Consider the following 21,895-nt stretch of genomic DNA (forward strand, 5'->3'; position numbering starts at 1 on the left):
TAATTTGGCTTGGCTAGAGTTTTTGGATGTCTCCTTCTCTTTGAACTCAGCAGCAGCCAGTCCCTGGTGACTCGTTTAAAGTTCACCCATTGAAATGAAAATGCCCATAGCAATTGATTTCCTGTGCAATCAGCCAAATGCTCGACTTATAGAAACAAAACAAGGAAACAAAATGCAAAACCCCCCAAAATCGTCGCACAACACCACTGTGGAGACTGCCAACTCTAAAAAAACCTGGGCGTTGACAAGTGATGCATTTTTATTCTGGCTCTATCACCATCTACATCCTGGCTTGGGTGTATCCTGCCCCAAAGTGACAAATTCAACTCCCAGGGATATTGGTGGAAAGAAGGTCAAGGAGACCTTGCCAGATAGGGCCCAAAACTTCCAATATTTAACTGGTGGGTCTCAAGAGGCACACAGCTCCCCATAGCCTCCCATGAAGCGATGCTCCAGGGATATCAGGAACCATTTGCTGTCCTGACATTGGCTCTTCAGCTGACCTGAAGAGGAAAGGAGAGGAGGAAGGGTGGCTATTTACACCCATAGAGTTGCTCTGTGAAAACTGGACAGAGACAGGCTCATACTCACCCCTCATTCCACACATTCCTTGCACATGACACTTCCCACCGCTCCTGTTTTTGCCGTTTTTACAGGAAGATCATTCGGAGCCGCAGTCCCCTCCCTTACTGCTGCACAGAAAGCAGGATGTCTCCCGAGTGACAGTGACATGGAGAGAGCCAGACTTCTCAAACCCAGTGACAGACTGCAAATGCCAGATTTCTCCCTGAGCTCTGAATAATTCCACTCAGATTGTAACCTTTATTTAGCTGTTTGCATGATGCATTAACTCTTGCTCTGAAAATGACCTCACCAGGCATATTTTTTTCTAGTCTAAGCACATTTAAAGGTGAAATCTGTTTTTAAGATGATCAGCTTACATTGCTAGACACTGAGACTGTGGCATAAATAAAGATTGAACTGGACTAAGTAAATGCATCTTAAAGATGGACAAACACATCAGTCAGTTTGGACCTAACTACTTTTTTTTTCCTTTTTTTTTTTTTTTTTTCTCGAAATAAGTCTTAGTTGGCTGGATTTTTTTTTCCTAATCTTTATGGTTGTCAGACACTCAAAAACCACACAGAAAGCAAACCTGAAAAGGAAAAAAAATCAGATGCAGCAACAAAGACTTTGAGGACTCACTAGAGATTCTAGGTGTCTTAATTTCTGGGTAGGAAATATAAGACTATATTTTATATATAAGGCTAGGGGGTTGCTTTTCACAGAGGACTTAAACTCTAGGATGTGTTCACCAGAGCACACAGAAAAAAAATAGTATTTATGTAATTTAGCTAACCATAAACTGCAAACAGACAAGAAAACCACAAATTTATGCACAGATCTATAAGGATATTAAAGAGGTGCCAGTCCAGAAAAGGTCTGTAGAAAACTCCAAGCAGATAAATGCTTACCTTATCCACTGCTCACTATTCCCATCTGCTCTTCTGAGGCATCCAGTGAAATACTACAAGGTGATCAGGGATTCGCCCCCATGTCTTTCTGTCTGACTGAACATGTAGTAGCCAAGAAATTCCATGAGATCTGAGCAGATGCTTTGAAATGTATCAAGTCTGTCATTTTATTGATGGTTTAATTCTTTCTGAGCTCGCTAAATCATCACACCACATTATATCAGCCACTAGATTGGCAGGGCGTCCACTTCTGCAGAATGAGCCTTTGTAATTTGGTAGTCCCCTCTATGAAAATTGTTGCTACTTTTAAATCTACCACGAACAAGATCTCATTCTGTTACTACTCAGAATCACAAACACCCAGACTCAATGATTACCACAGGCTCCTGGGGTTTTTTATCATCAAGAGGAACCATTGCAACAACATAGTCTCCTCTCAGATGTAACAGAACCCAAATAACTTTGGATAATCATTTGTAGTGATACACAGAACTCCTACCAGAGATATAGCACATATTTTATACAACTATCTGGTACTGGCTCTGCAGCAGAACATGATGGAGAACCCATCATGTCCTTAGAGAAGTTATTCCAATGATTAATTAATCTCATTCTTAACATTTTACTCTTGCTCTGTAAACAGTGTCTGCTTTAGTTTTCCAACCTGCCCAGGCTGCTCCAACACACAAATAAATACCCAGTGAAGTGATTTCCTAAAAATGTTATTGTAAGAGTCACAAATCAATGTGTTTCATTAGAGGCACACACTGTGATCTAACCAGCTGGCTGGTGGCCCAAATTCCTAGTTCTGTACTTGGCTCTGACACATCATTTTCCCCTCCCATCGGCCAAGTCATTAGTGGTGCATTTACACTGCAGTCAAAGCAGTGGCAGTGATGGGGAGTAAACATTCAGTGCTTGTTTTAATTGGGTGTTGCTAGGAATTTTACTCCAGCAATATGGAGCACAATGCAGTGTACAAACCTAAGTCCAGGAAGAGAGTAAACTGTGCTAAGCTCCACATAGCCATGGCTGGATTGATAGTTCAAAATAGCCCTTGTTTCCACACACTATAAAGTTGGGTCTTTGGAGTCATTCCCACAGAGGCAAATCTACAGCACAGGGGATCCTTTTTGATACTGGAATCAGCACAAAGACAGCAGGAGACATTCTGTTTTGGTAATAAAAAATTAGAGGACCTAAATTAATCTGTGCAAAGAGTACTTCACACAGATGCAGGTGATCTTGGAGTCAAGGATATGTTTAATATGTTTTAAAGCAAAAAAAAAAAAATCATTTGAAACAATACAGTTAAACCACATTGCACTTTGGTTTCACTCATGGAAATGAGAAAGCAAAAGCAATTGTTCTTTGCTTCAATTTATCTTTTTCTCCATTTCACCAAGGGGAATCAGAATAAGCAGAGTTAGAGGAAACCTCCAAAGATTATTTAATCAATCCATCTGCATCACCATGACCTTAGCACCCTGAAAAACTTCAAGCCTACTGTTAAAATTTTTTGCGAGGGAGATACCACTCCATCCTGGAATAAAGTCCTTTGTAATATCTCATTTTTCCAATCAAATCACAATGTAAATCAGAAAACTTTTCCATCCCTACAAAATGCTATGGTGTCCATTCCACATCTGATTTATTTATTCACATGGATTGTCCTCTCAAGGCCATTTGAGCTACATAATTCATTAAAGTTCTACTCACATGCTAGTATTTGAGGAACCAGTGCCTCAAACGAAACATCCAAGCTAGCAGGAAAGGTTTGGAAATCTAAAAGAGTGAGTAAGACAGTTAGCTTTTTTAAGGCAAGGCGTGGGAGGTGTTTTCGTTCTTTAGCTATTAAAAACTCCTTGCTTTGACAAGAGAAAAAAAAAAAAAAAGGGGGAGGAAGAGAAAACTGGGAGGGGAAGGATTAATGAATAAAGAGGCAGCATGGCAAGTAATACAGTAAGCATGGTGGCCAGAAGGCACGAGCGAGTTCCTCAGACTGGGTTTCCTGACAGAGCAAGGGTGCTAGCAAGCACAGATCAGAGGAGTCAAGGTCTAATATGCTGTCTGAAGAGAATAATGAGACCAGCTTTCCTTACAGTGCTGAGCAGAGGGGGTTTGTTACAGTGGGTGCTTTGAAAACAATCATGCTAGATATTACATTTGCACCTTTTAGCTTTCTGGATATCCTGATAACTATTCAGGATTGAGGACATCTCCTTTTTTCCTCAGATTTGATGAGGATTTGGGATTCCTTTCCATTCCTTTATGGCATTTTAGAGCTGTGACTTCACAGACAGTCCTGCTGTCAAATCCAATCTCCATGGCTCATGCCTCCCATAGCCTTTGCATGCTGTGTTGGGCAGCACGCTGAAGCCACCTGTGCACCAGGGAGGAGACAGGTCAGGACAGGGCAGCAGTGACACCAATCTGGGGCCCTGGCCCCGTGCCTTGGAGGGAGCAAGGAATGCCGGGATCAGATGGTGTCACTGCCATGGGCATGGGGTGGATACAGCACGTGTATGCTGTGCCAGGGGAGTTTCAGGGCACCCAGGCTTCCCTACAAGTCCTGAGGGAAAGGAGTGCCCCAGTGGTTGAAAACAAAAACACAAAATATTTTGGAGACAGCCAGCAGAGAAATTGGGCGTCTGCCTCTCTTCTGCTGTAATTTTTTTTTTAATTAGCTTTTCTTTTGGTTAGTTTTTTTGTTTGTTTGTTTTCTCTCTCCTCCTCTCTCCACACCTCCCAGTTTTCTCACAGCCAGGTTTCCGCATGCCCAGGTAACCCCAATTCCATGCATGGGCCAAGGACATTAGTTCCAAAGGGTGACCCAGCCATGGAAAGGAGGGGCCAGGCACAGTGACAGCATCCTGGCCCAAGGGAGGCCAGAACGAGGTGACCCTGCAGCCACTGCCAGGGCTCTTTGTGCAAGTACATTATAACCTGGGTCTTAAACTCAGGCTCACAGTTTAAAAAAAAAAGATAAACAACTGTCCTTCCTAGCTCCCATTATTTTTTTTCTGAGCAGGCCCAAGCTGCAATATCTCAAAAGCTCATTATTTAGCCAAATTTGCAGGGGCCTTTGTCATAGATGACAAAAGATCTGTTTCTGACAGAAAAAGTGTGACTTATTTTAATGCAAGACATTGCTCAAAATGTGGGTTGTTGGGTTTTTAAAGAAAAAGTAATTAGAATTTTTTAAATGTGGATAAAACAGAATATTCCCCTGCCAGCCTTGTTCTCAAGAAATAGCAAAGTGGTCATGACTGAAATTAAAAACAAAACCAAAAAGAACCCTATAAAACTACTGAAGCAGACATGAGCTAGATGATGTTGGTTTCAAGTTTGGCAAAGGCAAAAGCAACTAAAGCCAGACCTTGTGATGGAGTGTGTCAAGTGACTTATAATACAGAGGCAGCACTACCAGCAATGTCTGCTGTGTTCTGTGCACCCATTAACATGCTAATCTCAATATTAGTCTTTTCCAGGTAGACAAGGACTATTATGGCTGAGCTTTACAACTAAGCATTAAGCATTGTGGCTAAACAGTTTGACTGAACAAGAATTATTTGCCATCACCTGAACAAGGTAAGCATGAAGGCAGGAGAACCCAGCTAGCATGTTACCACAGGCAGAACTTAAAGAAATTAGGTCAGGCAGAATGGAAAGAAAACTTCAGAAACCTCTTCCAAACAGTGAAAATAATCCTCTGTGGCAGAGTTTCTCATGGGAAGCAAAGGATGCAGGCTGGATAATGCACTGGAAAATGCATTGCAGGCAAGAATCTTGCAGGAATTGGGCTAGGCTAGAATGTAAAATAATGGACTGGATGAGCTAGCAAGATTATCCAATCCCTAATTTCCATGGTTAAAAAAAAAATTGCCATAGTTAGCATTGCTTGAAATTACTTCACATGAGCTACAGAATCTCTGAGTGAGGCAGAATATGAGGCTGGAGCAAGAGAGGTGGGTGTGTTTCCTGGATGACACAAAGGAGAAAAAAAAAAGAAGTGTTCAGCCTGGAATAGGCTATGAAATTAGGAGACTGGATGGAGAGAAAAGGAGGGAACACAGCTCAGAGGGACTGCTCCCACCAGGCTGAAACATGGGTGAGTTACACTGAGGACACCATGGTGAAGATTTAGGGGCTAGGTCAGTGGTAAAGAGGGTGGCTTTGAGAGAGCATTGCCTAAGCATGCTGCCGTCACTCATGGTCAGTCTTCAGCTCTGGGTAAGAAGTGGGAAGGTTCAGCTCCTGCTCTCTGCATTACTCTACAATATTAGTTTTCACCAGCAGATTTTTTAATTATCAGGACATTTTGATTAGGGGCTTCTCTCCCACTCTCCTTGCCTTTAAAACAAGAATTTTCTGTTTTGCTTTGGTTTGAACTCAGATTTCAGAGGGTTGGATTAAAACAAGGGATTGAAGAGCTAGTATTTCACTCCAATCCAGTGCTGGAAAATAAATATTGTCAATTACTCCCATCAGTCATGAAGCCTCACACGCAGCTTTACCAATGTAATCCTGACTTTCAACATCCCTAGCATTTCAGTTCATGACTGGATGGTCACAGGTCAGCCACGCCCCTTTCAAAGCAGGAGACTGACCTGTGCTAGGGCCCTTTACCATGTCTGGTAAATTTGTCTGTGTTGCAATCCTAAGGATGCCCTTGGGCTCTGCTAAGGGACACCTGAAGTCCAACCTTATTGAGCATTTCCCAACTGGCCCTAGGAGAGTTCAGTCAATCCTACTGTACCACATTTATTATTCCAGCCTTGAAAAACCTCTAGGGCTAACACAGCAGACCAGGAAAACAGCTCCCTCTGCAATCATCATGCTCCAGGTTTGGTACAAAGGTGACGTGGGAAGTACAATATTGCTAAGATTCCAAAGGAAACTACTCCTGAGCTTACTGGTGTTTCTTTCCACCCACAGTCTGTTACAGACCTTAAATATGTGCTTCACGGCTTTGTTGGAGCAGATCTCCTGTTCCCCTCTCTTCATAGATTAAAAAGCATTTTTAAATTATTAAATGAAAATTAAAATCTATAGTGAACTTCCCCACAGACCTTCTTAGCCATTTTTACAGCTGGCTTAAACTCTGCACTAAAGATCTAGAAACTATTGTTTCAAAAGCTCTTCTGAGGTCCTCAAGAAGCTTAGAGATCCTCTAGAACAGACGAGCTACTGATGTCTTTTCATTGTTGCTAAAGAAAAAACCTGTGGGTCGCAGATCAAACATGGTAAGGTACAGGTTGTCCCAGACAGCACCAATTGCTGCCTTGGGGATGTATTCAGGAAGGCGTAGGCAGGGGTGTCAGAGGAGCCATACATCCAATCTGGCTTTGTTTACTGTATTTTCTAATGGGAAGATTCCTGTACTATTCCTTCTCCACCTTCCCAGGTGTTCACTGGTGCCCTGACTCAGACACGCAGCTCACTAGCCCATAACCAAAATGTACAGGCAGGGAAAGTGACCTGATGTCTGCAGGATCTTAGCCAGCTTATTCCACCACTGCTTGGAAAATAGTCATGGCTTGGGATGCCTATATCCACCCCCAAAAATCTTCTCTCTCTTTTTCTGAGCCCAGAGCCTCTCTAAAGTACTAGGTTATGTGTAGGCGCTCAGACTTCCCACAGAAGAGAGCAGCAGGGAATGCAGGGAGTGCCACTTCAATCTCCTATCCCAGAGGCAGATTTAATCGAGTGCTTTCCACAGAGCTTAGGGCTCCTAGCAGTGATGATGGAGAACGAGTCTCTTTACAATTGTTTGGAGGTTCTCACAGAGGCTTTCCCTGTAGTGGTCACACCTTTCAGGGACACAGCTGGACACAGCAGATACCTGCTCTGACCCCGTGCACAACATTCACCCTTGGGGTTTCTCCTGCCCATAGTGTGGCCACGGTTTCTCTTAAATCTCTGTCTTTTTAGGGTGACATCCAAGCTAGACTGAAAAACTTCAAATGACAAGGAATTTACTATCCCTAAACTATCCCACTAGCTAACCAACCTCACAGTTCAGAGTGTACACACTATTTCTAGATGGTCTTCACTGTCAGCCACTGAGGTGACTTCTCTATTAGCAACCTAAGCAGTTAAAAACATGCACAAGCCCTGACAGGCAATTTTCCATGTTGTTCGCATGCTTTGTGGCAAGTTTTGGCTTGTGGCAGCCAGTGCTGTCTGAACAGCAGGAGGGTACTCTCCTAACAGCAGGGCTGACTCTGACAACATGGGTCAGGCCATCATTCCTAACAGATTATTTGGGCAAGGCTACCTTCTTTGGGGGAGAAGAAGTTTTATTCAAATGAATGCTGTGCCACTTGCCCTCAGGTTCAGAGAACTAACCCTGGATCACTTTATTTACCAGTGTAGGTGTAACCTAGATTTCGATAAGACCTTTTCTTCCAGCACTGTTTACTACTAGAAATCTATCTCTCAAGTGAAATATTTGTTGACTTCAATTAAGTCAATTCGTAACTTTCTTTTACATAAACTACATTTTGAGTCCTTTCCAGTTTTTAGCATCCTTTGAGAACTTCAAACAGGGAAATAGAAGGCAGTACTCCAGAATGATCTCACCAGGGCTGTACTGCAGGGTCTTCCCAGCTTGCCTTCCTCTTAGGAGCATAGCACAAGGCACAAGTCCTCCTGTCCTCAGCTGTGTATCTCATTTCCAGGGTCAGGGATCCTACAGATTTGTACCAACTGGAGAATACACTAATATTGTCTCTGATATGACTTCTCAGGGGATCAAGACTTTAGAGGGTGCCAAGTTATACTTCCACTGGTCAGCTTGGACACAGAAGTTAGTGGGACTGAAACAATGAAAAAGTTGTCCCACTCGCTATTCCCCTCATACATTTCAGAGTGATGTCTTTCCTGTTGAGGTTTTTAGCCTGGAGACTATTTATTTTGATTCCCATATCCTCTATAGTGGCACTGTGAGACAGGATACTGTCTCCAATCTCCCTGTCACATGCCAATACACACTTTACTATAAGAAGGTAGCCATAGCATTTTGTTGTTCAAATGCATTTAAGAGATCCATCTGTGCAGTTTGAGCTGATCTTACTGTTGTTGTCCTCCTCCCTGTCACTTATGTGATACACAAATATGGCAGAAATTAAATTTTCCTGATAAATGAGTTCAGGAGATGATAAAAGATGACATCCATAGGAACCCCCCTAGAAGCACTTGCTAGTAAGAGGATCTCCCCTGGCAGGTACTTTACTGAGGTCTAACCATCAACACTCTTTCCAGCCGTGCAGCAGCAGTGGTGTTGGTTATTTGCCTCTAACCCTGCCACCCACAAGAACATTTCTGCATCACAGCCCACGGACTCTTACACACCATGGTCTTGTTCACTCCATCACAACACAAAAATAGCTCTCGCTCAGTCTCTGCCTCTGTCACCGCAGCAAGGCTCCGTCATTTCTGTTTGCGGGGCCGCCGGTAGCGCCAAGCCAGAGAGCCACTGCAGGGCAGTCTGTGCTACAAGTTAGGTGAGCAAGTAGACAGTGTCACCCTGTCACTACACCAGCTCCCATTGACTTAGGGATACACTGATGCAAGCTTTGCGCCATTGCAAAACAAATACTATGGAGTTTCAGCCTCACCAGCCCGCAGGTGTGACACAGCTGTCACTGTTCCTCAGCACAAGTGTCACTACCTTGCTAGGCAACCATCACAACATGGTAATGGCCTGCCAATATACCACAGGAAGGTCACAAGCCTGAGTCTTGAACCTTCAGCAGCAAACTCCAGGACTTCTTTTGTTGAGCTCTCCATGGTCAGGTAGTCCAGGAGAAAGAGATTATCTCCATCAACCAATATTTGTATGAGTATTAAAAAAGGAAAAGAAAGGGGGAAAAAAAAGAAAAAAGAAAAGAAAAAAAAAAAAAAGCCTCAGCCTGCTTTGTGAGCACAAGTACAATTTGCAGCTGTGAGCCTAATTTCCCAGCCATCAGAATGTATTTTTGTTCATATCTGTCCATTTTCTTCCTAAGGCAAATACTTCACTTTCCGCATCATGGGCAAAGTTTTAGGGGCTATGTTCAGCCATCTTGGAAAATGCACACTTAGCATGCTGGAAGCTTTCTGTCCTTATTGTCAGTGCAAAGACTTCCCCCTGAAGTTTTGCCCCTGACTGGTAACCTCTGCTGGGGCACCTAGAGGCATTCAGCAGAGAGCAAGGTGGCATTAAGTGCTGAGCACTAGATAAAGCCAAGAAAGCAGGAGTCTCATTGTGCTAACCCTTATCTCCAGAAACACCTTTGACATGCAGAATGTTTGTTCGAGCTGATTACCTGGGTGGAGAGGTTATTGTTGCATAAATTATTTACTTTTAAAACCACAGTTATTTGCCTCCACCCTTCTCACCACTGCCCTGTGTACCCCAGTACTAACACACCTTAGCATTTGGGAGCGCTGGGAAGAACTAGGAGGATAGCTGTGCTGGGATGCACCTGGCAAGAGACAGATGTCCACTGGGACCAGTCATTAGCACAAAAGAGCAAAAATAGTCACCTACCTCTGCTGTAAGGGCTACAGGGCAGAGTAGCCCCAGGGCAGCAGGGGGCACAAGTGAAGGGAAGGAAATAAGACAAAGCCTGGTAGAAAGGCATCAATTCCTTTGCTTTTGCCTTTCCCTGTCTCTGCCACATCAGAGGCCAGGGTGAGTTTCTGTTAATCAACAATACTTGAGGACATGGTTTAGTGGTGAACATGGTGGTGGTGCTAGCTGGACAGTTGGACTTGGTGATCTTAGAGGTCTTCTCCAACTTTAACCATTCTATGATTCTGTGAAATGAACACAGTCTGGCAAACCTCATGCACAACAGGGATGTGCTCCCTCCCATCCCGGCAGGTGAGAAGTATATCTGGCTCTCTTCTTCTAATGCTCTGTGCATCTGAAACTCTCAGGACCATTCCTTAACAGCTGCCTGAAGGGAGTAAGCAGCAGAATTGAATGGAAGGGCATGACACAGCTGCACTGATAAGAAACACCTTCGAGTGCAGAGGAGACATAGAAAATCAGCACTGATGCCTTCTGGTTAGAAGAAGCCAGTGTTCCCTGAGGTCACTGACAACACTCACATTGCTTTTTTGTGGTGCAGGATTACACCCATAGTCTTAATCCCAGACAAAGCAAGTTAATTTCCTGGCCTGCAGTGTGTCCTGCTGTGTCCAGTCCAGCATTGGAGACCAGAACTGATAGGCTTCCATTACTGGGTTTCCCTTGGGAAGCTACTCCACACACCAACAAAAGTCAGTCCTGATATTCAACTAAAAATTTCGTTTATTTCCATTACACCAGATATTTTCTTCTGGATCTTCTCCCTTAAGCAGCATATTCCACTTGCCTCTGTCCTTCCAAGACAAAGTTTCATCACTGTGTATGCAAACCCAGTTCTTCAGCAAAACTGCCTGTCCGGCCCTGTCCTGCCTTGGTTCACCACCCTGTCAAAAGGAAGCACAGCACTTGCAATGCTGGGAGCAAGACTCAGATTTTCAGAATTATTAAGGAACCACAGTCCCAGAGCAGTCTGTGGGAGCTGCAGCAGTGACCATGTCCAGCTGCCACAGCAGGCAAAGAGGCTACAATCCCAGTGGGACAGGACTGGTTACCTCCAGAAGCTGATCTTGCTGCTCCTGATGACAGCATTGTGATCAACAGAAACAGAATAACTGAGGCGCGAAGGTCAGCATCACACCTATAGAAATACTCCGCAAAGTATCAAAACTGAAGAGAAATTGAAAAGAAAATGGTTTTCTTTCAGGCCAGGCATTGCACTCTGAAACAGGGACACAGATCTCCGTGATAGCCATGCAGGTGATGACTACTGCCTTTCAGCATCACATGGATTTCCAAGAGCAGTGGTGGCTGATGATATTTCTGACCAGCATCTGGCACACTGGGGCCTGGCTTCCCAGCATTGCCATAGAGCAGATAACAGTAATAATCATTAGTAATAATACAGTTTGGTTTGTTTCCTCAGACCGTTAGAATAAGTTGTCAGTAAGAGTAATGAGCATTGTGCTTGCCTTTCATGCCAGTGCAAATTTAATTCCAGTGCTACAAAGGTTCCATGGTTCAGTGCTACCTGGCTCTATGAGGATATAGAGACACTAGCTCTAGGCACAAGCAGCCATATTCCCCAAAATACATGTCTATTCCGGATGTTCTGTCTCACTAAAAAAATAATTCAAGATTGAGAAAAGAAAAAAAAATATTCACTTATTCTCCAGAGCTATTAACCCATTGTTCCTTCAGCAGGCTTACCAGGGAAACAGTCACAATATGTGAGTCAAACTGAGGTAGCACATAGGCTGAATATGGCCCAAATATGTGCAGACCATTAAATTACATTACATTTGTGGGGCAGCCTGGAAAACTAAATTGAGTCAGACAAGTATCTATAAAATCTGTCATGGTTTAAGCCACTCTTGTTCAGTGGTTTATTGCTATCCTCTGAGTTATGACACACAAGCTGAACAGTGCCTGTAGTGGTATGATGTGAAATAGAACAGCATAAATCACATCCTGCAATAGTTAACTTATCAAAAGGTGAATGAATGCCTTTAGTCTCTCTGGGACTGAGGACTAGAAAATTGAGACAGATCTATTATAATATATTCTTCCAGCTCTTGAGTGCATGTACATACACAATACATCTATTCTTTTCAGAACAGGGCTCACTTACTTTAAGAGTTCAACAACCAGACAGAAATAGTTCCCAAATTATACTAACATAGAAGAATACAGCATCTCTAGTCTGTTCAGATTTGCAATACAAGAAGGAACATCAAGGCAGATGTTTCCAGGCAAGGAAGCAAGCAGTACCTTGGTATGGTGCCAGAAGTTAAGGTAGTTGGACCCATTCAGGTCCCAGATATCCGATGCAGGGTGAAACACCTGAGGCTATTGGTGAAAAACAGTGAACTCCCATAGGAAAGGCACAGGGAGCTGCTGGCCAGTCTCAGGACATAAAAACAGACAGACTCCCTTTGGGGAACAAACGGGACACCCCCCTCACGTTTTTTGGGGTTTTTAAAATTACTTTAGGGAAAAGACACACCTGTGTCCTCTGTGCCAGGCCTTAAATTCCAGACCACCATTTCAATGATCTTTGTCCTATTAGTCATGACAGGGGCATTTATGACAATGATGAGTGTGGTTGTAAGCATTGTAAAGCACTCCATGATGTAGTCATAGAAGAAAGCCTATACAGGCTAAGCAAAGCCAGCGATAACAAGTACATTTCTGTTCTGAGGTATTTAAAATTGAATTATAAATTATCCAACTTTCTGGCTAGCAGGGGTCAGATTACAGCAATTTACTCTAAGGAGGCAAGGAGGATTCAAGAAACATGAAGTTTTATTCTTCAGTGGTGGAAGTCACTAGAAGTCTGGGTGAACTGTCCTACAGACAAAATGCAGCCCACAGACCACTGGCTGGACCATTTGGACAAAGTCAGTTGTGGATGTTGGAACCTATGCAATGTTTCAGACAACTCATTTTAACTGTTGCTTTAACACCTCAGAAGAATAAGGCTCCCTTTTCTAATTGCTACCAAAATGTGTATTTGGAGACCTTGAAAGAAGGAAACCCATAAACCCAAATAAAAATTCCCTTGTAGCGAAGAAAGTCTTGAAGTCTTGCACTTGTAAAAGGATGTCAGAATCACTGGTTTCTCCACAGACTCCCCTCACAAAGCCTCTTTCTGCCATGTCTGTAACAGAGTATTTAGACAGAAGGTTACATGGATTGGATTTCAAAGCAAGGAAGGTCAGAAGAGATCTTCCAGCTGTGAATAGCCTCCAGATGTGGGCTTTTCTTCTCCAGTTCTGGGGGAGGGGATGAAAATGCCTTTCATTAGTCTCATAAAATTAAATGGAAAAACATTGTCTACTGAGGAGGCTGGGCAGCAGAGAAGGTGGAGTCAGAAACTGGGCAGAACACAATAGGAAAAAAAAGCAGGACCACAGCTGAAATAGTTCATGATGTGCATCATCCTAAAAGCTGTATTCTCTGAGGAGGGACTGGTCATTAAACAATATGGCAGGCATCAGCAATAGAGGCATTTGAAATGGAAAAGGCAAAATAAACCATAGCATAATTTTGTAAAACATAGTTTTGTTTGCAGAGAGAATATTTGTTCCTTCCCCAGAGCTGTGACAGGATCTTAAACTGTGAAACACCTCCAGGGAGGCTGTGTCTAAGAGGGCTTCTGGGTGAAACTGTGCTAAGCCCCAAACAACATCCTTCTCTTACCAGCACTCCACCGTCCTGGACTTGTATCTAGTTATCTTTTCTTCTGCAAAGATTGTCTATGGACAGCTTACACCTCCTCTCAGCTTATTCATAAAAAATTATTCTCCTTAATTGAAATTTGTCTCCAAGCAATGAATCTGTGCAAGCTGGAAAGGCCAACATCCCTGGAGACAAATTTTACTCTCAGTTATTTCTGCAAATGTACTACTCACAATTGCAAATACACAGAATCCAAATTTAATTGCTGATACAAAATTTGATATTTCCTGCTTGGACAGGTGTAACTGCTTTGATCAGACAGCCAGAGCATATTTACTGCAAGGGAAGAATACGTCTCTTCTATCTTCTAAATGTCTAAGGAAATCTACTAAGGAAATCTAAGGAAAGTAAAGCTAATAGGGAAAACAATGCTGTCCTCATTTTAAGAACACTTCCACAATCTTTGCTTACTTTCACTCAAAAGTCCTCATTTCTGGATTATGGCATGTTCTAGCACACCAGTGCAAAGAATATTAGGAATGTCCTTAAGAGAGGTCAGCTCTTCATCTGGAAGTTTGTTCTCTTTTCCAGCTCATCAGTTCACTTTCCACTTCTGCAATATGTCACCAGTGGTCAGATAATAATATGGAAATTACTGTACAACAAAAACCCCCAAAAACAGCTTTACTAGAAATGTAAGATGACCTGTGCTAGCCCAGACTGAAGAAGCAGTATCTCTTGCAATCACCTTATAAGTACTTATAAAAGAAGTATAAGAAACAGAGGAAATACAAACTGTGTATCCCAGTCTGCCTTCTGAGCTCCATCTGTGCTGCTGCATTTGACAGTCTCCAAAGGAAATGCGCTGCATAGATGTGCCCAACCCCTTTGTCTTCCATCAATGGTCTGTGGCAGAGTTCCATTATTCCTTGATGCCTACGTGGAAAAGTCCATAGCTTGTTTATTTTAAACCTGTTGCCTAACCAGTTTATCAGGTGCCATTAGTTTTTGTGATATGGAACTGCATGAATGTTTGTTCTTTGTTGACATTCTCCATACCATTTGTGATTCCCTTTCAGGCATCTCTTCTTCAAGATTAGCAATCTGTGTTTACCCAGAAACTTCTCCTACTTCTGATCATTGTTGATGTCTTCTCTTCTCTTACTAGTGTTTCTTTATGCTCTTCAGTGTAGTAACTAGAAGCACTCACAACTTTCAGACTTTCAGCAGACCTTGAAGTACACAGAAGCATAATCATGTTCTTTGTTTCTTCTGTACTCATTCCTAACATTTCTTTTTTGGTTTTTGACCTCAACAGAGCCCTGAGAGACTGTTTTCAGCAGCCTGTCTGCAATGAATCCAAGAATTTCTTACTCTGCTGGTAGAAGCTGACTTAGAGGCATTCAATATATCTGTACAGCCAGACTGTTTTCTTCCTACTGGAATTCCCTTGCATTTGCCACCACTGAATTTTGTCTACCAGGGAGAGCCTAGGCACTCACTGCCAGGAGATTTTCTGCAACCCTTTGCAGCCAGCTTTATGTTGCCTCTCTGAAATAACTGTGGGATTCAAGTAAACTCACTGCTCATGTTCCTGTCCAGACCATTACAAGTGTGTTGAATAACACTAGTGCTACCACAGAGCCCTGTGAGGTCCTTCTGATGAGCTCTTTGTCGAGACTGACCATTTGAAGTGCTCAGGTAGACGCTTGTTTTCTTACTTATGATCCCATTTACAGAGCTCTCCACAGCCAGGGCTTGCCTCTGAGACTGGTCCAGTGCAAACGACTGCCTGGCACTAGCCCTTACAGATGCAATGTGCTCAGAAAACAGGTATGTGAGGCCACTCTATGTGAGGTGATAACTATACCTAGTTGCTTTAATGGCATGGATCTTAAATCAAAAAAAATTCCAGGGATGCAAGAAATTGAACGTAAATGCTTGCTGGTGTCTGTGTCAATGAGTTTCAAGACATCTAAGGGCTGCATAGGAAAATCAGGGTTACTGCACAAGGAAGGTTGAGGCTATTCACACCAGTGGAGGGTAGGGTGCAGATCTGCAACTCCTCGCCTTCATCTACCAAGAATAGGATGGCTTAGAAACAGATCAGCGGGCCAAGTGTGAGCACAGCACACCCCCCCCACTCTCCTCTGCCAAACCACAGGTTCAGCCAGGATGTCGCCCTGATATCCTCTTCTGAAATACCTCAGCTCCTCAACATTCAGCCCCTCAGAATCTCCCAGTCAGGATTCTGAACTGCAGAATATGCCTTCTGCTCCTAGCTCTGCAGCTGCCAAAAATCTCATGGTCATGTGCCCCATGGTTTCAGGTGCCACACTGTCTCCAAGGTGAGAGGGGCCACCTTGGGGGAAAGCAAATAGGAAAGTATCCCAGGCATGAATATGCCTCTGTGGTTCTCAAGACAGGAATTTCTCTCACACCCATCCCCTCCCTCTATTCCTCCACTGCTTTGTGCAGTTGCTGAACCAGCAGCAGCAACAGCAGGCAAGTTTAGTCACTCCAGCACCTGGGTATCGATTACACCTGAAGGTGGAAAACAAGCAATCAAAAACAAGGTGTCAGTTTTGCCAGAGGATTCTCCTCAGCTCCCAGTTTGGGCCTACTGCCAGTTCTCACCCTGCTGTACTTCAGCATCCCAGCTCTTCCCATGACAGGTGTTTATTCAGGCAGAGGTATTTCACTTTACATGTCTTCAGCCTTCATGGAAGGCAGAGAATTTCCAGAGCTGCTTTTCTGAGCAGCATTGAGCAACCTAACACCACTGACAGCCAGGACAGGCAAAAAACAGACGCTTCTTTGTGTCTGGGTCAAGCCCTCCCATTACTTGTTCCTGCCTGCTGACATTTCCCTAGACGGCAAAAGGATTTTTTAAATTACAGTGACAAGCTGGCCTTTCTTGTATTAAGAATTCAGCTTGCATGGTACCCAGCAAGTCACAGGCTGGGCAACAGCCTGCCTTCAGAGACTGCTCTCCTGGGAAGAAAAACCTCCAGAGATCTCTGACTCAGAACCTCTCGGCTTGGCAACCCTCTCCAGGCATTTTGGGAGGGACACGGTGCTTACCCAGTGAGCCACACTGGCAAGCAGCATCAGCTGCTGCTGGGACAGAGTGCAATGGAGAACCATCAGTGACCACTCATATGACTACTGGGTGGGAGCTGTTTCCAGCAAAGAGAAAGGCTGGAATTCATGTCTCCGTCACAGCCACATATCCTGCTCCCCCAAAAGGACACAGCAGAGACAACAATAAAACCCTTCTGAGAGATGAAGAGGCACATCAGCTACCAAAGACTTTGCAGCTTCCATTTGTCATTGCTGTTTCCATCCTGCTTTCACTCTGCAATCACTTATTTTGGTGGCTGTGGCATGCAGAGATCTCTCTTAACTTACCATACTACACTTCACCATGTCCACTCTTTGTCCCATGGCACAGATATCACCTCTGCATGGAGCCATGAAGGTGCAGCACTGGACTGGAACAAAAGGCTAGGACGCAGCAAAAGGAACCTCCATAAGCTGTGCAGCCCATAAATGTTCATTGCCCGATCAGAGCTGGTCTGCCCTGCCACACTACTGCTCCTGACACATAATGAGTCCATCCTTGCTGTAACATTTGGAGACTTCAAAGGACATCAATACCTCCCTTCTCCTCCACCCTGAGCACTTCTCCTATAGACAAAAGGATTCTGCAGCCAGCCAGATGGAGTTGGTGGTGATCTGGCAGGAATAGCTGTCCTGCAAGTGGTCCATGAGTCAGAAGGGCCTCTTTCCCCGCCATTGTAGAAAACACTGTCATTTTAAGGAGTAAAACCAGCTATAAGAGATGTAACACAAGTACCACACAGAAGTTCCTAACACATATCTTGCTGCCTCTTTAGATACAATAACAGAAATAGGACATTGGAGTGCCCTATCAGCTGCCTGCACACTGCCCACCCCAACACACTTACAGCAGCACTGTGAGGAAGATCAGACTCTGCACTCAGAAGACTTTTGCCCTGGTCTTCTGGAACTAATGAAAACGATTGTGTTTCTTGTTCCTCTGTGCTTCACTTGACCCAAAAAACTCATCATTCATACCAAACCTGGCCACCACAAACCTGTTGTTGCAGGTTTTTCAGCCTGTGCCTCATTTAGCTCAGTTTGACTCTCTAGTCTAATTTTGATGAGTACTATAAAGTAGACCCATGCTCTTGCATATCACAGGAGATATAACATTTTTTCTCATCAAGGCAATACCTACAGCTCCAGGGCAACACTTAAGCTTCAGTCCAAGGTTCAAAACCTGCATTTTTCCAGTTGATCACTGTAAGTCTTTATTTTTCACCTGTGTGGACTCTTTACCTGTATCATGTCCTTGGCTTCAATTCACTAATTCTCACTTTTTGTCATATATCTTACAGGGATGGAGGTGTTCAGACACACCTATCAAATCCAAGCAATCACTTTGTGACATCTATCAAATCCAAGCAATCATTTTGTGACCTTGAGATGTTTTGCTGAATTTTGTTCACACTCACAAAACATCGTCCTTAATAAGCACACTTGAAATCCAAAAGCCCAGGCTTTTAATACTTTGTGCTTTCTAATCACCCTCAGATACTGACAATGTGGTGAGTGCTCCCTTTCTCCTTCCTCTTGTTAGCTCATTTCCTCCCCCATATTCCCAGTATGCAGCTGCACAGGGACATGACGCCTCTGATTGGTATGAAAGTATCACAGACCATCCAGGCAATTCCTTAGTCCCACAGCACCGTTTGTGACTACACTAGAGAGAGATTCCTTGTTGCAAGATTTAAGTGAAATCCTCTCAGAAATGAAAACTTTTAGCTTTCACTGTCATTACCACTGGTAGGGCATATCTGGGGGTGAAATATTGCTGTGAAATCTGTGAATGTCAGAGGGACATCAACATCTGAAGAGCTCTAAATGACATGATCTATGTTCTTCTGTGCTATCATGTTGCAAGCTTTTCTCCAGCTCTCTTTCTGCCCCTGTTAAGTTGCTTCCAGCTTTATTTCTCTTGCAAGTTCCAAAGGCTCACACCCTCTGAATAGCTAACTTTGAATTTATTTTCCCCCAGATAATAGGTTTGCATTTTTCCAGTTTGAATCTTGTGCTATTATTTCCTGCCCATATCCTGCCTCAAGCACGAGGGAGCCACACAAGCGGTGACTGTACATTACAAAAGCAGAAGGAACAGAGTCATGAAGATTTTCGTGTTTGAGAATGCATAAGGCACAGACAAGGAGTGGGTATGCACGAAGGGAAGCAAAGTATAATTTATGTTTCTTCTCAAGAGTCCAATCTAGAGCTGGCAAGAAGCAAAGGGGGCAGGGAGCAAGGAAAGGGAGAGAACTTAGTTAAATGTTCAGTCTTTGTGCTGTGGTGAGAGGTTTCCCCCTCACAAATTCTCTCTTTACCACCAGTTTCTTGACATGGTGGCACTGCTTCAATCCCTGATTCACTAATCAGAAAAATTGCCATGAAGTTGGTTCAAGTTGTTCTGGTTCTGTCCTGCTGGAAATGACCTCAGAAGCTGGCCTGTAGTGTGACACAAGTAGATGTTTCCTCTTTCAGAAGGGAACCATTGCTCTGCAGTCACAGGAATCATTTCCCCCTCTGTCAGGGAATGAAAAAGCAAACCTAGAGATTTCCCCCTCCCTCTTCCATGCAATGGCAACAGAAGGGAGAGGACTTCCTAGCCTCCTGCCAGCTGTCTGCACTTTCTTCAGAAATTTGGAGCTCAGAGGCATTATCCTTACTGGCTGCATCACCCATGGTGTTCAGCCCTCTCTGTCCTGCCCTGACCTTGTCAATGTCTAGCTGTCTTTCCATCCCAGAGACACTTTCCCTTTTTTTCTTTTTTTTCTTACTATGAATTGAGCTTGGTGCTTTTCCCTCTCCCATCAACCCTTCACCTCAACTGGAGACCAGTATAGGTAACCACTAGGAAGTCTTCCCTGGGCTTTTCTTTCCATTTAGTTGTGAAAGTGATCTGCCTGCTTGATTTGTTAATATGCCAGGTCCCTTTCAGTCTCTGCCATCTATATTCCCAGGCTATCACTCTTCCTGCATATCTGTAGAGCCTGTGACACTATAACATTATTTAAATAAATGCATGCTGAGATTCAAAAAAGCATGATACTGTGGAGAGTGAGAAACAAGTACAGAAGCCTTTACATGCCTTCCAAACCTTACCTCTTCCTGCAAAAGGAAATTCTACAGCTTCCTCAGAACACCAACATCTGCTCTAAGAAGAAAGTCCAGGTCTCCTTGGGTAGAGCTAACACATGCATACAGCACATGGGAGCAGCAGGTAAATAGATATATGTCCCATTATCAAACCTCAACCACAGCTCAAATGGCACCTTGCTCTTGCCTTGGCCTCTTAGCCAAAGTCCATTTCTATGAACAATCAACACAGCTGCAGCCTAGGATGCAGGACAGTCAAGCAGCTAATTCACTTTGTTGTCACTGAATGAAAGAAGAACAGTAAGACACTGTCAACTTATGCCATTTCTTGGTGCTTGTAGGATTTTTTTCCCTCTACTAATATGGTAAAACCTGTTGGTGAAGCAATCAGTACTGTGCAGTGCACACTACAATAGTCACAGAAGACAGAGTTAGAAATGAACCAGGAGCAGGAGAGAGCAATAAAGAAAACCACTTTGGTTGCCAGAATGCATAAGAAAGGCCTTCATGTGCAGGTGGAGAACACCACCAACCACCAACCCTTTGATGTGGAGTGGGAGAGGTTCTTGTGGAAAGTGACAGCTCAGATGGGTCTGCCAGAGCAGAGGTACCATTTGCACATTATAAGCAAATACCTTCAGCTGAGCTGTTTCTAATGGAAAAAAGAACAGACTAAGGAGATTAAAGTAAGGGAAAATGAGATGAGGACTGCAGTTCTCCTGCTCTTATAAAAGCAGGGGAAAACCACCACATTTCAGATGGCTCTCATCATGCCTTCTTTTACACCAGAGCACAGAAAAAAAGTTAATTTTTCCAGGTTTAGGTCTCTGTTCCTAGCTCCAGCCAGCTCATGCTGCTTCCTCCATGTGTTCAGAACCTCAGCCTGAGGATCATGTTCATCCCATCCAACAGCACCTAGGAAGCCAAGGCACCTTTGGGCTACCCATCCCCTGAGAACAAGTTCAAATCCCTTCACCAGTTACAAATGGGTTGCCATGAACCCAAGCCTACAGAATCTTCTACAGTGACCACAATGTGATTGTCAGACAGTCTCAGAAGCAAGTCTACCCACTGCACAGCAGAATCATACCTCCCTCTCTGACATAAGAACAAACTTACGGTCCTTTCCAAACAGGATGACAAAACTAAATTCCAATCACTATGAAACTATGGTAGGAATGATCTCCATGTCCATATCATTTTTTTTATTCCTGTTAAGAAACAAGGGAACTTTTGGGTCTTCCCAGATGTGATAAGTGAGGTGTGGGGAATGTATTCTGTCACAGATCCCACTCATACTGCTAAAGTCCTGGAGGGAACTAATCCAGTTTTTACCTGTTAAAGCTTTGTGACAAACCATGCCTACATAAATGCTATAAACCCAGTGCATTTTCTATTCAATACCTATCTTGCACTTTCAACTGTGTGGCAACCCTCAGTGATTTTGGAAAAATCATATGTAGATCTTTCTGTGGGTTTTGTTCATCATACCAGAGTACTTAGGACAGAAATCATCCCTGACATTAAAAAAAAAAAAACAAAAAAAACCAACAAACCAAACCAACCAACCAACCAACCAAACAAAAACCCAACAAAACAAAACAAAAACAAACATAAAACTCAAAACAACAACCCAACCCAAAAACTAAACTGTGATCAGGAAGAGCTACATCTGTTCAGTGTTGACTGTAATCCACCCTTTTTTTGTACCATTGAGCTTGCAAAGTCAGCCACCCAAAGTACTGGATATCTAGCAGTCCTTGGAGGGACGGGAACACGACAAGACACATAAGAGAAATGACCAAAACCACAGAGGTGGGACTTCCAATATCTGCTTCCTCAAAACTGAGTGAAGCTATAAATAAAGGAACCACCGCCCTTTCCTCTCCAGTGGATGACTGCTCACATTTGAAGCCCTGCAGTCAGGTGTGACAAATGCAGTTTA

The 21,895-nt window shown here is 43.5% G+C and overlaps 1 protein-coding gene and 1 long non-coding RNA gene across 3 annotated transcripts in view; one reads left to right on the forward strand and one right to left on the reverse strand.

The window, feature by feature from the left end:
• GSG1 (germ cell associated 1) overlaps window positions 1-21,895 on the reverse strand; it is a 74,944-nt gene that overhangs the window by 12,344 nt on the left and 40,705 nt on the right. The gene's annotated exons all lie outside the window — the stretch shown is intronic.
• LOC128808027 (uncharacterized) lies at window positions 3,838-15,307 on the forward strand. The gene is made up of 3 exons (XR_008437341.1): window positions 3,838-3,880; window positions 4,957-5,066; window positions 15,053-15,307. It is a non-coding gene; the product is annotated as an uncharacterized LOC128808027 (long non-coding RNA).

The sequence above is a fragment of the Vidua macroura genome, chromosome 5, assembly GCF_024509145.1.
Source record: "Vidua macroura isolate BioBank_ID:100142 chromosome 5, ASM2450914v1, whole genome shotgun sequence".
Classification (NCBI taxonomy): domain Eukaryota; kingdom Metazoa; phylum Chordata; class Aves; order Passeriformes; family Viduidae; genus Vidua; species Vidua macroura.